The 18,654-nt window shown below is 40.2% G+C and overlaps 1 protein-coding gene across 4 annotated transcripts in view; it reads left to right on the top strand.

The window, feature by feature from the left end:
- The window catches only part of Col6a6 (collagen, type VI, alpha 6), a 133,516-nt gene that overhangs the window by 1,126 nt on the left and 113,736 nt on the right, over window positions 1-18,654 (top strand). Inside the window, exon 2 of one of the 4 annotated variants that reach the window (XM_013505759.1) lies at window positions 9,185-9,260. The exons of 1 other annotated variant lie outside the window; for it this stretch is intronic. The gene's annotated coding sequence lies outside the window, so the exon portion shown is untranslated. Of the gene's footprint in view, window positions 1-9,184; window positions 9,265-16,963; window positions 16,988-18,654 lie in introns of those variants that run through there. 2 more of the 4 variants (XM_013505758.1, XM_013505760.1) reach the window with 2 other exon arrangements.

Raw genomic sequence — 18,654 nt, 5'->3', positions numbered from 1 at the left:
CCAAAAAAGGAATTTCTGTTGTAATAGAATGCAGTAGTCATGTTGCTTTTTTCTTTTTTAAAGGCTCTATTTAATGAATACCTTTTAAATAAAAAATTTGCAAATATGACAATTTGAAGTTACAGTGTTAAAACTTACAGGTTAGTGTTTTAGATGAGGTCACATACCCAAAACACTGGAACTTCTAAATAAATGTTTTAAATACACCACCTTACAGTTCTCATCCTTATAAAAAGTGTCAGTTTTTTCCTTCCTTCCTCATTTTATTCCAAAATATTAGAAATACAGAGGAGAACTTGGAATAAAAAGTCCTCTTCCTCTCAGAAGTTTGGTATGTTTTAGATGTTGGGCTGTGTGAACTCTTTTTATGGGATTGATAAAGCTTTATCTTAAGCAGTTGCTAAGTGAGGTTTATTTATTTATTTATTTATTTATTTTCCGGTACCAATAATCGAATTCACGACCTCGCACTTGCCAGGCAGGCGCTGTGCCACTGAGCTAAATCCCCAGCCCCAAAGTGAGGTTTTTTTAATAGCGAAAATCTTTCAGTTTTGCTAACCCTTGTGAAATAATTCTACAAAAATATCATTGTTAAATATATAATACATAAGCGTTTAGATTTCCCATTGCCTAAATACGTAGGCATTGAGGTTTCCCATTGCCATCAGAGAGTATAAAGTTCAGAAGGTTTTAATTTTGGGGATGTTAATGCAGAAAATCTTTTTTTAAAATCCTTTTTTAAAGGTTTTCTAAACCTTTATGTGTTTATTTATTTGCATAGACAGTACTAAGACAACTAATTAAGTCACCAGAATAAAGGTCAGGCTACAAAAATTATGAATAGAAATTGGAACATTACTCATAGTGTGCAGGACACTATACAGTTTCATGAATATTTTGGTCTTAAAAATGAATAAAAAGCAGTCCCTCAGTAAATGTCTCCCCACCCCAAATTCCTCCATAGGTATACTCCCTCTGAATTAATAAAAGCAGTACAGTTTAATGAGTACAGATTATGTTTAATGAGTATGCAATCAACAAATGCTCACTCCCCCAGACCCCAAAGGTAAGTATGACTATTAGATTTTCTATGCTTCATCTTATATATATATATATATTAGATTTTATATATATATATAAATTTTTGTACATAGTAATATATATATATATATTGGTACTAGGACTTGAACTCAGGACCTTACACTTGCCAGGCAGGTGCTTGTACTGCTGAGCTATATCCCCAGCGCTATATTTCTATATGTAATCATGAATTCATGACTTTTCCAGAGTGATTAAATGCTGACCAAAATATTTTTTCTCCCTTCCTGACCTTCCTGTTGTTATTGATTATTGTTATTTGAGGTAAGATTTGCCTTAACTTTGCTCTCACATAGATCTAGGTTCAAGTTACAGATGGACCTTGCTAATCCCCATCCCTGTCCCAGCCTCACCTGCTCCCTATCCCAGGGAGTGTCGTACCTACTTACCTTCACTGGGATGTGTGAGGAGAAACAGGAAGATCTTTGTAAAACGCTAAGTACACGTGGCAATCTCCAAGGACAGTGGTGACTGTGAGGTAGTGATAAAGTTTAAGAATAGCCTAGAATATTAAAGACAGCCAGTGACAGTAATTCAGTGAATGTTGAGCCAACGTTCTGATTGTAGTGAAGTATCTCATTTCCATGGAGTGGAAAATCAGCAGCAGAAAAGAATGACTTGCCAAGCCTTGCAGCCTCCCTTCTCAATCTTCCCTTTAAGACAAGACCTGTCTCTCAGGCCTGCTGCTATCTAGGAAGACACGGGAGTCGGTTCCCATGTTGAGTTCTTGTCATGTTCTTTGTATCGTAGGCTTTACACTTTGGAGAACCTTTTCCGGGGGAAGTCAGTGTCCTACAGGCGGGTGACTTTAAGATGTGCACTCAGTGTTTTTGTCTCTATGGAGAATGGTTCTGTGATTCTAAAAATATCTTTCTACTTTCAGCGGAAGAGTATTGTATTGACATTTTCACAATTTTAAGACAAACTCTGTAAAAGCAACCATAAGTTTTCAAGGGAATAGAGAGTTGAAAGGCCTAAAGGATCCTTTACAAAACAGTGACTAAAGATACAAGCCAAACTTGTAAATGAGGAAATAATAGTCAGAATCTTTGTCTCACTTTATCTTTTTTTTCAAACCAGTCTTGGAGTAACCCCAAAGCCCTGCTGTGGGACTTTGGAAAAGTGCTGTGAATAAAAGCAGATACTTTTTAGCTAACATGAGGCACTTGCAAAAGAACAGAGCGCTTGTGTTTCTTATATCCCCAGTACTGCCCGTATTACCTAGCACTTAGTAGGTCCTCAGTAAATGTTTAATAAATAAGTGACTTAAAATTTCAAAACCCTGGCTGAAGTACACTTCTCATGTAAAGCTGCGGCAGTTGCACTTAGAAAATCCAATAATATGCAATATTTCAGGGCACTTTAAAAATCCATAACATGCAAAATCCATGATAGGGAAAATCTATGGCACGTAAAACCTCAAGTAAAATTGGAGCAAAGTCTCAGGCAAGATGAAGGAGATAACATCACTTTCCTGTGTGTCTGTAATGCTAAAGTTCAATCTTGCTGAAGCAAGAAATAGCAGGCCTGTTATTACTGACTCCAAATCTTACCTTGATGAGTTATGTTGATTGGTAGAGATAATTCTAAAAGCTAAATATTTTTAATGGTGTCAAACTACGCTCTAAGGAAATTTACTGATTTAATTTTGGCATGAGGAGAAAGTTTTTTCTCCCAAAGCTCAGAAGAGAGAAAAGAAAAACAGAACATAAAAACTTAGTTTTATGAATATAAATGTTAACATTCTCCGTAAATCACCGAGGCTTAAATACATGTAACCGTTCTTTAACCACGTCCAGTTAAGGACTTGGACACTGGTCCAGACTCTAAAGTGTTTTGAAGTCATCCAAGTATTGTATTCTACACTTTGCAAGAGAAATGTTTGCCAGAGTTAGTTGACAAAGACATTTGTGTTGGCCTGAAAAGCCGTAAGCTAATCACTTATTGGGTCCTTTAGAAACAACTTGATTAATGTTTGGCAAGAAATTCTGACCAAAATTCTCCATTATATGAATCCAAACACAGTCAGGCTTTGAAGATCCTGAGCAAGGCATAGTCGCATTTGGCTATTGTTGCTTGGTGGGGAAAAGTTCCACAATGGGTCAAGTGGTCCATGTATCACCTTTTGGTACACTTACCTGGCCCTAAGCCAGCATGTAGAGTTAACTCTGTCGTCTCATTTACTTCTGCATTTTCTGTGGAACAGTTAAAATCTATAGAGCTATTTTAGTAGACGTATGATAGGTTATAAGTCAGTAAATTAAGTAGCTTATATTTAACTACAAGTATACTGTTGATGCCAGTTTACCCCAAAATTAAGAAGGCAATGTTGCACATTGCAGAAAATTCCCTCAGTGTCCAGGCTTTGTTCTGCGAGCTAGCAGAGGATGTCAGAGCCCTGTGGTATTCACTCTACACTCACTCTTTTTGTGTCTGACTCAGCCTGAGGGCTTTCTCGGCCTTGGGCACATGCCTGACTCTGGGAGCTAAGGCCCCCAGGAGCAGTGCCTGGTCCCATAATAACAGGTGAAAGATAGTGAGTAAATACCCTGTTTCCTGATGCTTTGTGGAAGGCAACTTTTGGACTATCCATTCTTCAGAGTGCCTGACGGAATTGAGTTACAGTTACACACAGTGACTGACTTTCTTGTTAACATTCGCTTCCTTCCCCTACTTATCTTACCGTCCTGCTCTTCCACTGTGCTTCTAGGGCAGCTGGATAGTTGCAGAATGAGGCCTGGCCTGGAGGTGTAGATTTGCAAGTCACTGGGAAGTAAAGGGTGACCAAACCCGTGGAGAGGATAGGACATCTATCCTCCTAGGACATCTAGTGGGCATATTGAGAGGCCAGCTCCTTCTTCACAGAGCATGTGTTTGAGCCACTTCCTGTAGGCAAGAGAATGTGTTCTTTGTGTTATTCCTCTAATTATGGGGTACCATGGAGCCTTGGATGGCTAAAGTCACTGACTCCTCGTAATTATCTCCCTCCATGTTCTGCGGAAGTGATGGTGATTTAGGAACAGATAGCTATCCAGCTGCCCACAAGCACATCAATATCACATACCACAAATGTGGCAAGTCTCAACTGTGTTCATTATTGTCCTCCACAAACCTCCCCCTCTGCCCTTGACAGGCATAAGCCAATGGCCTCATCAGAAAATTCTCAAGTGGCTTTAAAGCCCTGTCCTCCCAGCCCTTGTCAATGATCCCAACTAAGCATCCAGCCCCTAACGATTTAATTTACTAACGAGATGTCTGCCATCATCTCTCTTTCCCTACCTCTGCTCCTCCTAGCTCCCCAAGTGCTGTTATCTCTGACTCACCCAACCTCTGCCTCCCAGCCCATCTCGCATATCTAGTCTGGCTCCTTTTGTGCCATTCTGTGGTCTTCAGCCAGAGCAAGTTTCCTGAAACCATCTGCTCATACTTTTCTCTGCCTAAAATGCTGCAGTGGTTTTGGATAAAATCCAAAATCCTTATTCTGGTTGAAATTCCACAACCATCCAGCTGTGTCTCCTCCTTTGGTCCAAGTCTTCCTTCCTATTTCTTTTCCAGCCCTCTCATTCCTCTAGAGTCTCCACCCACCCCTGCCAGCACTGAGGATTGAACGCAGGGCCTTCTCATTGAGCTACATTCACAGCTTGTTTTTGTTTTGTTTAAAACTATGTCTCACTAAATTGCTAAATTGCCCAAGCTAGACTCGAACTTGCCACTCTTCTGCCTCAGCCTCCCAGAGCACTGGGATTATAGACATGCAACACGATGCTCAGCTCCTCCAGTTCTTTAAGGAGGCCTTGCTGTCTCTCACCTCCTGTCATTTGTAGCTGGAATTTCCTGTACCTAAAACAGTATTCTCTAGGCTCTAATCCTGGCTATGTACTTCTTTCCCTTTATAGTTTAAGCACATGTCCTTTCCCAGCATTATTGGGTGCTCTCTAATGGAAAGGGTACCCAGCCTTAGGTCCTCATAGCCCTGTCCCCCTTTTAATCATATTGCTCTCCCTCTAAATGTCTGTGTCACCATTCTATCTTCAGTGCCAGATGCTTAGTAACGACCTGCTGTTCAAATAAGTGAACTGAATCTGGTTCCTTATGAGCTGATGGCTGTAGACAAATCACAAAACCTCTCTGAACTTTAGTTTTCTCAACTAAACTAGAAATCATATATAAGCACAAGGTAAGAGGATTTGATTAAATTATGACCTTGGGCTTTCTGACATGTTGGTGTTCAGTAAGTAGTAGCTACTTTGAATCCCACAGCTAGGAGCACTTAGCTTGACCCTGTGGTGTTTGGAGGCAGTAAATACCACGTCCAGGAGGTACAAATTGAAGGCACACTGTGATGTGGTGGTTTTGGGTGAGACCAAGGAGGAAAGTATGTTTTAGCTGAAAGTTTCCCACCGTGCTGTGTCTTTTCCAGCCTTGCCTGGGGTGTGTTTTGGAAATGTGAGGGAAATAGTGACATGTAAAGGCATCTAATTCTCTTCCAGTTTCTTCCAAATGATCCTTTTCCCAAGGTCCAGCATCTGCATTTCCTGGGGTAATGCCATGAATCCAGTTTCTAAACTGAGGAGGTTTTCCTGAGAGTTTTGCCTCCACACTGAGATTCGTGCCTGTTTTCTCCCCTCCTCCATAATCACTGCCGTCACCCTGAAACAGCACCTTTACACACCTAACCACTGGGCCTCCTGGGAGCCGTCCTCACACTGCTCCTGTGCCACAGCGCATACTTAAAGGTGGTCGCCCAAGTAGAAGCAAGCCCTGAACAAATCCGTGGGTTTGCACCGGTCAGTGATTATGGCAAAGAGCTTTCTTAGATGCTGGCAGTGGTTGATGAGTTACGCATATAAGTGGAATAGGAAACGGTCGTAGCCCTTCGGGGAGCTCTCTGAACATGTTTAGGACTTTTGGGTCTTGCTTGGTGAGATCCTGCTTTGGTGAACTAACCTCACTTGTATCTATAGCAAAGCAGTTCTCAGGCCCCTGAGCAGGTGTGCACCTTCGCATCCCAGAAATGGGATGTTTGTAAGTCTCCTGTGTTTCTAAGTGCAGCAGTTACAGCACACATAGCCAGTTAGAACTAACAGCCACTGCAACAAGAAAAGCAGGTAAATTAATGCATGATGGTATTGCCTGTGTTGGAGCCCCACCTCACTTCTTCTGTTGAATAGATGAAGCCATATATATTTATTCTTAGGTGCAATATACTTTAAATAGATGGATTTTTACTCCCAAAAGCTTGGTGATTTAATCTGATTATTGACTATTTCTTTATGCTCCAGCAGGTCTTTCCCTTTCTTTGTGGAGAAAGTTCCAGTTAGGCTTAGATGCTCACTGTCATCTCAGTCAGTAGCAACAAGAGCTGCTGAGTTGGGAGAGAGAGGCTGTGATTCCCACTTGCTGTGCTAGCTCAGCTCCACACTGCGGGGAGATGTGTGGCTGCAGAGTTGCAGCCATGCTGCTAGCTTTAGCCAATAAACAAGATTTATTGTTTTATCTGGGCATAAAAAGTTCTCCAGTGGAAATGAACACAAACCTGTCTTTTTAGTGGACTGAGAGATACTGGTAGTGTAACTACCTTGTATCGTTCCCTTTTCCTTTCCCCTTTCCAGCACCCTCTCTTCTCTTTCCTTGTGAATAATTTCTTCTCACTTCATAAGATCTGTTGCACATTTTGGTCCTTATTTACTCTGTCACTTTCTCACACCAAAGAGACAATGCAATGTTTACACACTTGGGTCTGATTTATTTCACTTATGAGTATCATCTCAAGTTGCATCCATTTAGCTATCAAAGTCTCAAGTTTATCCATCTTTATGGCTGAGTAGTACTCATTGTATAAAAAGATCACATCTTTTTTATCCGTTTCTCCGTTGATGGGGATTTGGGTTGTTTCCAAGATTTAGCTATTAGAAATTGTGCTGTTATAAACATGGATACACATATCACTATGGTATATTTTTAGTTCTTCCAGTAAACTAGCCAGCAGAGGGGCCAAATATGTTCACTGGAAGGAAGATAGCCTCTTTAATAAATGATGCTGGAAAAACTGGTTTTCCACATGCTGCACACTAAAACTAGACCCATGTCTATCACCATGTACTAAATTAAAATCAAAATGGATCAAACATCTTAATATTAAATGGAAATACTAAGTCTGTTGAAAGAGAAAATTAGTAGAAATCTTAAAGATATAGGTATAGATAGAGACTTTAGGAACAAAACAGATCACTTGAGGAATACTACAAAAATTCTGCAACTGGTATCTCATCTTATTGAAAAGCTTTTGAATAGCAAAAGGAATCACCAACAGAGTGAAGAGACAACCCACAGAGTGGGGAAATATTTTATCCAGTTGTCCCACAGACAAAGGATTTATATCTAGAACATATAAGAATTAAAAAAAATCAGACCCCTCAAATTCAAAGACCCAATCCAAAACTGGGCATCTGAGATGCATACATACTTCTCAGATAAAGAAGTACCAATGGCAAATCAATATATGAAAAAATGTTCAACACCATTGGTTATTAAAGAGATGCAAATTAAAAAACACTGAGATGCCATCTCACCCCAGAAAGAATGACTACCATCAAAAAGCAAGCAAGAACAAGTGATGGAGGGGACTGTGGGGAAAAAGGAACCTTTTTCCACTGCTGCTGGGAGTGTAGACTGGTGCAACCACTTGAAAATCAGTGTGGAGATTCCACAAGTGCTTCTTTGAGTACTGTACGACAATCCAGGGAGTTCTCTATGTCAGTTAACTCAGCACTTATTAAGCACATTGTGTTCATTATCACATCCAGTCCTAACAGCAGCTCAGTGAGAAAAGTACCTCCATTACCCCCTATCACAAAAGAGTGAGTGTCTGAGGTTTCCAGATGCATCAGTTGCTCAGGGTCATAGCTAACCAGTGGAGATTGGAATTCAGGATGTGGTAAAAAGTAGGTTTTGACATTGATATCTGTCTCTTCTGCTGGGAAAGCTGGGGAATGCGTGTTTTAAAAGCCTAGGAACTTTGGCTGGCACTCAATTTAGATTTCCACATAGTCTGAAAGAAAATCAGAAGTCATATTTTTCCTGCTAAGAGGAAATTTTGTCTCAGTGTTTTTTTACAAGAGGAAAAAAAAGGGAGCATGCAGCACCCAGTCTGAATATAAAGACCCAAAGTGGAAATATTTGAGAGGCCACAAAACTCAGTAGCTTGAAACTGATGCTGGTTGATATTTCCAAACATCCATTCTCATTTTGCTGTTTGAGTTTTCATAGAATCCTAGAATTTCAGAGCAAAAATGAATGTAACAAATAATTTCAACTATTTTTGCAAGCAAAAGTGGTTAGTTTTTTCTCCATCCTCCTGTATAATTAAAATCCTTTAATTACTTCTCATTGACCTAGGGAGACATAAGTTATTAATAGGTCACTGTTTGGGTTTGTGTCTGGGTCTCCCCCGAAAGCCACATGCAGTCATAGGTGGGATTTTAGAGTTTTGATTCATGGTTGTGAGTACTACACTGCCCTGGGGTGGATAGTTTGCACATAGTGTAAAGGAGGGAAAGAGGCTGCTTGCCACCACTCTGCCCTTTTGCTCTTGTTGCTTTTGCTGTCTTCTGCACCATGAATGGTTGTCTCTGCCATGTGCCACCCTGTCTTGGAGCCAGCCAAGTATGGACTGAAACCTCCACAAACTGTGAGGTAAATAAACCTTTTCTTCCTTTATTCTGGGTGTCAGGTATTTTGTCTCTGCAATGAGAGAAAAGTAAGGAAGACAGTCACACAAAGCCACGTGTGGGCCTTTTCCTCTCTTCTAGCCTCCTTCAGGACCATACTCCCGTTTGCTTTCTGTGTTCTGTTCATACAAACTTTCTTGACCACACTGCTCTCTTTCTACCACTGGACCTTTGCATGACTATTCTTCCCCAGCACCACTCTCATCATTCCTTCCTCATTTGCTCAAACAGCACTTCACAGCCTCTGAGCTCATCAAGTCTCCTTATTCTGTGGGGAATTATATTATCATAGTATAGTATACAATAATTCAGCAGATACTTATTAAGCATGTTTTTATGTAAAAATGCTTTTCTAGGTGTTGGAAAACAAGATGGACAAAGTTCTACCTCCAGAAAGAATACAAACAATAGAGAGGTCAACAAATACAACTTGTAGGTAGGATTAAATATCTCTTGAATTAAATGTTAATTAAGGGGTTAGTAACTTGACTGTAAGAGGCATGGGAGATTCTTTTGGATGGGCTGGTCAGGAAGGCCTCTCTAGGAGGTAACATTTCGGCAGCAGCAATATTCTGAGCATCCATATCTCAGTGAATATGGGAGCCAACCAGGAGGCTATCTGGGAGCACAGGGCTTTTCCAGGCAGGAACAAAACGGCTGGGATGGAGGGAAGGAGAGGAAGAATGTACAGGATGAGCATGGAGATGAGAATGACCTGACATATGTTAAGCAGAGCCTTCCGGATTGGAATTTCATTTAAGCATAATAGAAAGTCACTGGAGATTTTAAATATAGGATTATTGATCTAATTCATGGTCTTCAAAGATCTGATGCAGAGTGAAGAATATACTAAGGACAGGGTCTAGGGGAATGTGTCTGTGCGGTGACCCAGCCTAGCAGCAGCAGTGGCATAGATGTGTTGGAAGCTGGGGAGACCTGCGTAAATGTGGCATATATGTTGAAGAAACTGTTGACAAGAGCTGCTGATGGATTGACTGTGGGGTTTCAGAAAGACCTCTTTATACTTACTGATATCATTCATTTGTAAATACCTCATTCCCTCAAAGGAAGCTCCATGTACCTTTCATTACATACCTGTTACCTAACACATGCTTGGTATTTGATAGATGCTCAAAAACATTACTTGAATGAAACAACAACTGCATAAGTGAATGGATAAATATGTAAACCAAGGCCACTTCTATTTTACTGATGAGGAAAACGGGTCCTTGAGAGTTAAGGAGAGGACCTACGCCCTCAGCTCTTGCTGGAGCCTGCGTCTGCACAGTCCTCTTTCAGGCGGCTTGCCTCCTTGCAGTACAGTCCTTTATTCTCCTCCAAGTAGGGTTTACTAAAATATATTCCAGACACTCCTAACAGGACGCTCATCTGTTTAGCCAGGCGCCCACAGGTGGCAGCAACACTAGTCTCATCACCTTTGCGGCTCTGTTGTGACACGAGTCAGTGAATTTTTGTTTTCTCCTTTGTTTAGCTTGCTTTCTTCTCCAGTAAAGATCCTGGATTTTATCTCATTATTGATGAATGTCATGCTTAGGACCCAAAGGAGGTCAGCCCAAGCCATCTGACTTCTGTCTGTTTTGAAAGAAACTACAGATCTGAAGCCAACAGCAGCTGGTGTGCTTAATCTTCGTACAAGAAGCTGGCCATTCAAAAACACTCACTGCCCCACAAGGGCATTTTGAGTACAATCAGTTGAGGCCAGCTTGATTGAGAGGGAGAGGAGAATAGAATGCAATCAAGATTTCCTCTGTGGTCTTGGTCGGGAACAGCTGCCTGAAATGTCACTTTCTCAAGCAACGATCATATCCTTGGCCCCCTGCCTTTCTAATTAAATTGCTGATGTATATGGATATTCCTTTTAATGAGCAGCTGGTAAAATTGGATCTTTGCTCTGTAGAGGTCTACTAAAGCACTACAACATTTCTGTGTGATGGAATGCTAATATTTAACCCCAGAATACATAAAGAGGAAATTAAATCTAACCTAACTGCTCATCATCTGAGACATAGGCAACATCCTCCCTGGTCTGCATAGTAATTTATTCTTTGCCATTAAGTTGTTTCCAGTATTATTCATCTTTTTGTTGTCCCTCACTTGTAAGCAACACTCAGTATGACTGAACACTTTTCAAGGCTATTTCTCATATCCCAAGGCCTGGCATCCACTGTCATGGAGCTTTCAGTCTAGCAGAAGACAGACACCAAAGACAGAGTTACTTCAAATGTCTAACCAAAGAGTTGAAATGTGCTTTGAAGAAAAATCATAAGGTGCTATGAGGGGACAATCACAGAGGGCACCCAGTGAAAATGTAACATTCAAGTGAAGACCCCAGAGGGTGGGCACTGGGCAGGAGTGAGATAAAGTAGAACAGTAGCTGGAGAGGTAGCAATGGTCAGATGGTTCCAGGCAGGGCGTGCGGGTCTCGTGTGTGTAGATCACCTGGGGATCCTATTACACTGCAGGTTCTGATTCAGTGTGGATAAGCTGACAGTTTGTCTTTCAAACAGGCTACAAGTGATCCTGGTTATGCTGAGCCAAGCTCTAGAATGGGGCAAGATTGCAGCAACTACTTGAGTGTGCCAGTTAGCAGCTAATTTCTACTGGTTTATTGAAAGGAAGAGTTCATGCTTAATTTTTTTTGACCAATATATCTGGTAATCTAAACAACTACAGCCATAGAGAAGACATAAAAAAATTGGTGTGGTTGTGCTCCAACACATTTTAATTAGCAAAACAGATGAAAGTGTGAGATTGGGCCCACAAGCTGTAGTTTGCTGACTCTTGGTGTATGATCAGGCAGTACTGCTTCTCAATGTCAGATACATGTTAGAATCATTTGGGTTTCCAAAATTACCCTCCCTGTCCTTCAGACCATTAAAATAAGCATTGCTGGGGCTGAGAGTACTTTGTCAGCCTCCTAGTAACTGTAAGTTCCAGCCGAAGGTCCTGCTAGATAGGTGCCTACCCACTGACTGGGCAGTTTTGCTGAGTTATTTGGTCACTCACCAGTCTGGACGTGAGTGTGAAGATAATTTTTAGATTAACATTCAGCAGATTTTGAGTAAAGCATACCAGGGCTGAGCCTCATTCAATCAGCTGGAAGCCTGAGGAAAGAAGCCTGAGGTCCTTAGGAGAAAGGAATTCCAGCCCAGATTGTCTTCAGACCCAAAACTGCATCAATTCCTGCTGGAATTTCTAAACATGCCTCTGGCCCCATAAATGTGTAGCTTGGTAGCCCCATAATCAGGTCAGCTGGTTCTTAAAATCAATCTGTCTCTCTTCCCCTCCCCCACCCCCATGCGCCCATATATCTTTTTGGTTATGTTTCTCTGGAGAACTCTAATATATTGTGCTAAGTATACAAAGGGGAGAGTTTCTTAACGATTGGCATTTGGGCTGGATGATGAGTTGCTGTTGGGACCTGTCGTATGCTTTGCAGGATGTCCAGCAGTGTCACTGGCCTCTGCTCACTAGGTACCAGGATCACCCTCAACCCTAGCAGGAAAAATGAAAAAATACCTCCAGACATTGCCAAATATTCCCAATGAATATTTGAGAAATGCCAGCACAAGTGGTTGAGAAATGCCAGCACAGACAACCTACAAAAATGTACTTTCCTTTTGAGCAGTTTTTTCCCCTTTCACAATATCTATTGTGTCTTTTGGATTTTATTTACTCATTCAGTTTCTTGCACTAGGGAGACAATATGATGTTTACACATAGGGGTCTGATTTATTTCAAGTATGTGAAAGGGAAAGAAACTGCTCAAAAGGAAAGAACAACTGGGATGAGCAAAAGGAGAAAAGAAAGAAAGGAAGGGAAATGCACACACAAGATAGTTAAGATAATTGTACTACTAATTTCTACTGGTTTATTGAAAGGAAGAGTTCATGCTTAATTTTTTTTGACCAATATATCTGGTAATCTAAACAACTACTTTGAAGATAACAAATGCAATATAACAACCATTATTGATTTCCTGTTATCTTGTTTTGAAATTCTGTATAGTTTTTAATGTTTTTCTGATTCTTTTTAAAATAAAAATTATAGAAGGCTTTTGCCCCTCGTTTGTGGTCACTGAACTAGTGCTACACTGTTGCCCGTGTGGCCCACACACTCTTCCTTGCTATAATTTTGTTTCCCACACCTGGCATGTAACTAGGTCTCACTAACCCCTTGTGGATGTATTTTGATACAGTCCTCCTGCTGGGCAGAGGGCAGCAGAGTGAGTTAGGGGGATGACTGTCTAAGTGTGGTCCCTAGCCAGACCTGCCACACCAGAGTTGCCTGGGATATTTGTTAGAAGTGCAAGTCCTGGGGCCCAACATACTGACTCAGCAAGTTTATCACATTCCACAAAATCTGGCTCAAAATACTACCTTCAGAAGTGGCCGATAACCAACCCCAGCTGCCCGCACCCCTTGAGAGCTGCACCCTCAGGCTTGCCTTGATCTCCCAGCGAGCTCTTCAGAGCCTCGTGGACCTGTGCTTTGCTTGCCTGTCTCCGTTGACCCCCTGAGAAGGTAGGGGCAGCCCTGACAGAGGAGTGTATAGCTTAATGGCAACAATTTCATCACTTCAGTGATTTGAATTCAAATCCTACTGTGTACTGGCTTGTGACCTTGAAAGAGGTGCTCATTCTTATTGAGTTTCAGTATTAATATCTGTAGAACTGAAACAGTTGAGTGTACTTCATAGAATGGTTATGAACTAAAAGAACTTCCCCAGAAAAAAGCAAAGTGACACCGCTTTTTCTTTTTTGCATGGCGAATAGCCAAAATGGGGGAGGTAGTTTAGGGCGAAGGTGCTTAAGATGAAATATGACCTTTGAAAAATACTAAATGGACAAAGGAATGTATGAATTTGTGAGTTGTACTTTGCATTTTGTTTTAATTTAGTTTCTTCTGCTGATAGCCTTTGAAGTAATGCTGGCAGGGTCTTTTGTGTGTCCTTCTGGGGTTGATATATAAATTACTTCGTCGGCCAGTGGCCAAGGCAATGCAATTTACTTAGTTATCGACTTCAAGTTCCCAGAAATGATGGCACTCATAAATATTTCTCCCTTCCTCCATTGTTTAAGTCCTTTTTCCCTCAGGGAGGACCTCTGCTTGACACTGACTAGTTTTTTTCTTCACAATTTATTGAAGCAGCTGCTTTATGGAAAAATGATTTCTGTATACCACCAGCTCTCCTACCAAAGCATTGAGATGCTTCTTTGCTGAATGTCTACACCCTGGCGCCTGCCTGCCTGATGGCACAGGTCCACCCTTGCCTCCTTATCAGACTGAGCTCATCAGTCCAGGCTTGTGTTCACTGGATTTTGTATTGCCCGTGGCTGGGGACCACATCAGAGTGTGAGGATGATTCACTAAAGCACCAGTATTGTGTGTCCATCCCCTACCTGAGGGATACCTCCATTGCATGTTATGCAGACACCTCAAATTCAATGTTTCAGAGAGCTAAGCCTGGTTTTTTTTTATTTGAACACCAGTTACCTAATTTGCCAAAGAAACCATTTCAAAGTGTCGTGGCCTAAAACGATTATCTCTCATGTTTCTGTGGGTTGACTGGGTTGTCAGGTAGGTCTTGCTCGGGGTCATGGTTGAATGGTAGTTGGAGCTGGAGTCATTGAAAGCTCCTTGACCACATGTCTAGCCCCTGGCCTGGAAGGGCTGGATCACCTGGAGCTGGTTGGCATCTGCCAGCCTCTCCGTGGGCAGCCTGGGATGCTCCATAGCATAGCATTCTCGGCACAGTGGCGCTCCTTTCACCAAGGCTGCATGGCCGCTGCAAGGTTTCCTATGACCTAGCATTGAATGTCTCAGCACACCAGTTCTGCCACGTTCTACTAATCCACGAACCCAGATTCACAGGAAGGGAGATTAGAATTTCCCTTTCAATGGAAAGAGCAGCAAAATGGCAGCTGTGCTAGATCTACCACGTCTTCTAACAAGTGAAGCTTGTTGTCCCTATCAATCATCTTTCATATCCCTACATCCAAGATTTTGCTTTAAAAAAGCTGTATCTATTGAAATGAAAGTAGAAACACATTTATTTAATATTTTTAAGGGCTTTATTTTAAAATCATCTTTAAATCTTCGGTCTGTTTACTCAGATTTATACTATTCTTTATAAATTTTTCTTCCTAAACCTTTTGGATTCACCCCTCTCTCCACTTCATTTTTCACCTCCCAAGTTTGAGTTGTCATTGTCCCACCTAGTTTAATGACAGTGGTTTCATTTCATCACCTACTTCTCATTTGTCTTTCAGAGCTATCAGATTGGGTTTTGTAACACATGAATACTTCCTTTTTACCCTCTAAGAACTTTTGCTGGTTCCTTCTTACTTCATGTGTTATTACCACTCTCAACAATCCTTTTTCCTTCCTTTTTGATGATTTCCTTCAGATATACAGAAAAGCACAATAAATGACATAAATATTTCTTGCCTGACTAAACAATATTATTTTACAATGTTAGTTTTTTAAAGGAATAAGATTTTACAGATGGGTTGAAATCCCTTTGCCTCCTTTCCCTGATCCCATTTTCTATTTTGCCTTCCTAGAAGGCACTACTCTTCTGAAGTTGACTTGTGACATTCCAAGTTTTGCTTTTTTTGTACACTTAATACATACTATAGATGCCTCTCAACTTATGATGGGGTTATGTCCAGTAACCCCATAGCAAATTGAAAATATTGTAGGTTGAAAATGCACTTAATACCTAAAAACCAGTATACTATAGAGTATTGGTTGTGTTTCCTGGTGATTGCATGAATGACCCAGAGTTGAATCAGTGCCTCTGGCCAGCATTGTAGAGAATATAGTACTGCCCATTGCAGCTGGGGCAAAACATAAAAATTTATAAAGTACAGCTTATATTCAAGGTATAGCTTTTTCTTTGAAAAAATTATAAATTGACCCATTGAAAGTCAGGGATCATCTGTGTTTTGGTGCATCAGATAATTTCACATGGATGGCATTACACTTCTGAGACGTTTTCCTTTAGCCTCTCTTGCAAGGATGGGAACCCTATGGTGGTTAGGTCATATCAATTTATACTAGTTTTCTCGTATGTCTTTGGAATTTATTCCTTTTGAAGCATGTAAATCTAAATTACTAATTTAATGCTTGAATAATAATCTCATGAATGGATATGTGCCAGTTTAAAAACTTTAACCTTTGTATGACATTTAGATATGCAGTCTTTACATATGTGTGTACATACATGTGTCTTGTGCATATATAACAGTTTCTGTAGATATCTACTTTAAATGAAATTGCTGGATCATCTCTAATGTTACTAGATACTGGCAAGTTGCTCTCTATAGCAAGTATTGTCAAATAATATTCTCATCAGCCATGTTTGTGAGTTCTAATTTCCTTACACCCCTGCAAACTCTTGGCACCGTCAAACTAATTACTTTTGGCCAGTTCAGTGGTGGCAAACCTACAGCACGCATGTTGTAGTGGGCACATGGGGTCCTCTCAACATGTGAGCCACATCGCCTCAGCAGCAGACATCAGATAACAGCACAGTGTCGGCACTTTCTGATAAAGAATGGTTTTGGGTTTTGGGTTGCAGTTTGGGCACTCAGTCTCTAAAATGTTCATCCTCATCAGGCTAGGAAAATAGAAGGGAAGTGGAAATTTTTTTGTTGTTGTTATACATAGGCCCTTTGTACTAAGCTACTCCTCAGTCTTTTTTATTTTTTAGTGGGAGTCTCACTGAGTTGCCTGGGTTGGGATGGAATGTGCAATCCTTCTTCCTCAGCTTCCCATTGCTGTTATTTTAGTAAGCATTTTTCAGTTACAGGTAAAGTTAAGGATCTTTTCATGTGTCTATTAACCATTCAGATTACCTCTCCTGTAAATTGTATGTTCATAGCTATTGTCCATTTTTCTATGGCATTCAGGAGTTTCTATCGATTTATAGAAATACTTCATGTAGTTTGGATATTACCCTTGTTTGTTAAATGTTTACCATAGTTGCTCCCTATTAATGAAATCTTTTGTCTGTATTTAACTTTTTAATTTATTTTCATTCATCAACCTCTTTTTGTTTTCCAGTGCTGGGGATTGAACTCAGGACCTTTGCACTAAGCTATATCCCGAGCCATTTTAATTTTTTATTTTAAGGTAAGCTATTGCTAAATTGTCCAGGCTAGGCTTGAACTTGTAATCCTCCTCCCTCAGTCTTTTTGAGTGTTGGGATTACAGTTGTATGCCACCATGTTTGACCAACCTTCTGCTTTACAGTATGTGATTTACTGTACCTTTTTTGGAATTTTTCCAAAGTCAGTGTTTTTAGTTTGTATTTTATCATACTGCCTTTGGAATATCTTTCATGTGATTTGTAAGTTTAATTTTAATAAACATATATACCTTGCTTGAAAGAACCCCAGAATATTTTCTTTGATTTGCCCCTTTCAGTTTTTCACATTAATATTGCTATTATTATATTTTAATTATACTTCAAGACACTCCAAATTACAATTTTTCTAGTCAGTGCTCATTTAGAGCTGTCTATATGCATTCAAATTCTTTTCTCACTGCTTCCTGCATTCCATTTTTCCTTCTGACTTTAATTTTCTTCTTACTGAGATGTACCTTATAGCAATGCTTTAGGTGAAAAGCTAGAAGTAGCTTCTTCGTATGTTCTGGGGGTTGAACCCAGGGCCTTACGCATGCTAGCCAATTGCTGTGTCACTGGGCTCCATCCTTAGCCTTTACACGCATTGTTGAATAATATATTATCTGAGCAGTGAAAATTTTTTCACTGAAAATACTTATATAATCCTCTGTATTTGTTGAGGTGACTGAGTCTGCTCATCAAATCCCATTCTCTCGTTGATTTACTTTGCCTTCTCGAGCAAGTTCTGATTTGTTAGACCTGAATGCCCATGTTTTCCTTCAGTTTTGGAAAGTTCTCACCTGTGGAGCTCTTCAAACATTCCCTCTCCTCTATTTCTTCTTCTAGAGTTGCTGTTTGACCTTTGTAAATTCTTTTTACTCCACGCTGTTAACTTCTGTCATACTTTTGCTTATCTCTATTTCTCTTTGCTCCACTTTGGGTTCCTTCTCTTTAAAAAAAATTTTTTCTGTATAAAACAGACTTTAAAAATTCTAGTTCCACTGAATATACTCTCAATTGGTAGATATTTTGAAGATTTTTCAGATCCACTTTTTGTTTTATATTTCTTAGATTCTGGTAGTTTTATGCTCGTACATTATTTGAGGATGATATCAATACTTTATATTTAGTCTTCTTAAACAGCTTTAGCATATTTGTCTTACAACTGCCTTCAGATTATTTTATTGCCTCATGCTTTTGGACCTCACCTCTCCTCTTTGTGTAACACTCTGCCTCCCTTCAGGGTGGTTCATTTGGTTTCATCGTTATAATTTTTTTGCTGTGATCTCATCTTCATTTTTAAAGTGTGCATGAGATTTCTAGGTAACTAAAGTTATGATATGGCAATTGTGTTCAACTGTGCTGAATGTAACAGTGAAGTGTTTATTAATTATTTTGTACATGGGTAATCAAAATCTAAACTGTTTAAAAATTATTGTAGCAAAAAAGACACATTGCCATTAATTTCCCTCAAAATTCTCTCACTTAAAACACAGTTATCCCATTATTCCTGCGAAGCAGTTCTGGAAGTCTTCTTTTGTAAATGTCTTTACCAGGAGTGATGAAAACACGGAGAATGCCGCTGTGAAGTGCTGGCCAGCACAAAGGCAGACTTGTAAGAACGTTATGTGTGTTCCCATCCAACTTCTTCACCAGATATGCACTGTGTGAC

The sequence above is a fragment of the Chinchilla lanigera genome, unplaced genomic scaffold (genome assembly GCF_000276665.1).
Source record: "Chinchilla lanigera isolate Chin_1 unplaced genomic scaffold, ChiLan1.0 scaffold00100, whole genome shotgun sequence".
Classification (NCBI taxonomy): Eukaryota; Metazoa; Chordata; class Mammalia; order Rodentia; family Chinchillidae; genus Chinchilla; species Chinchilla lanigera.
The sequence above is the reverse complement of the archived record's forward strand: the minus strand, read 5'-3'. Positions and strand labels throughout refer to the sequence as shown.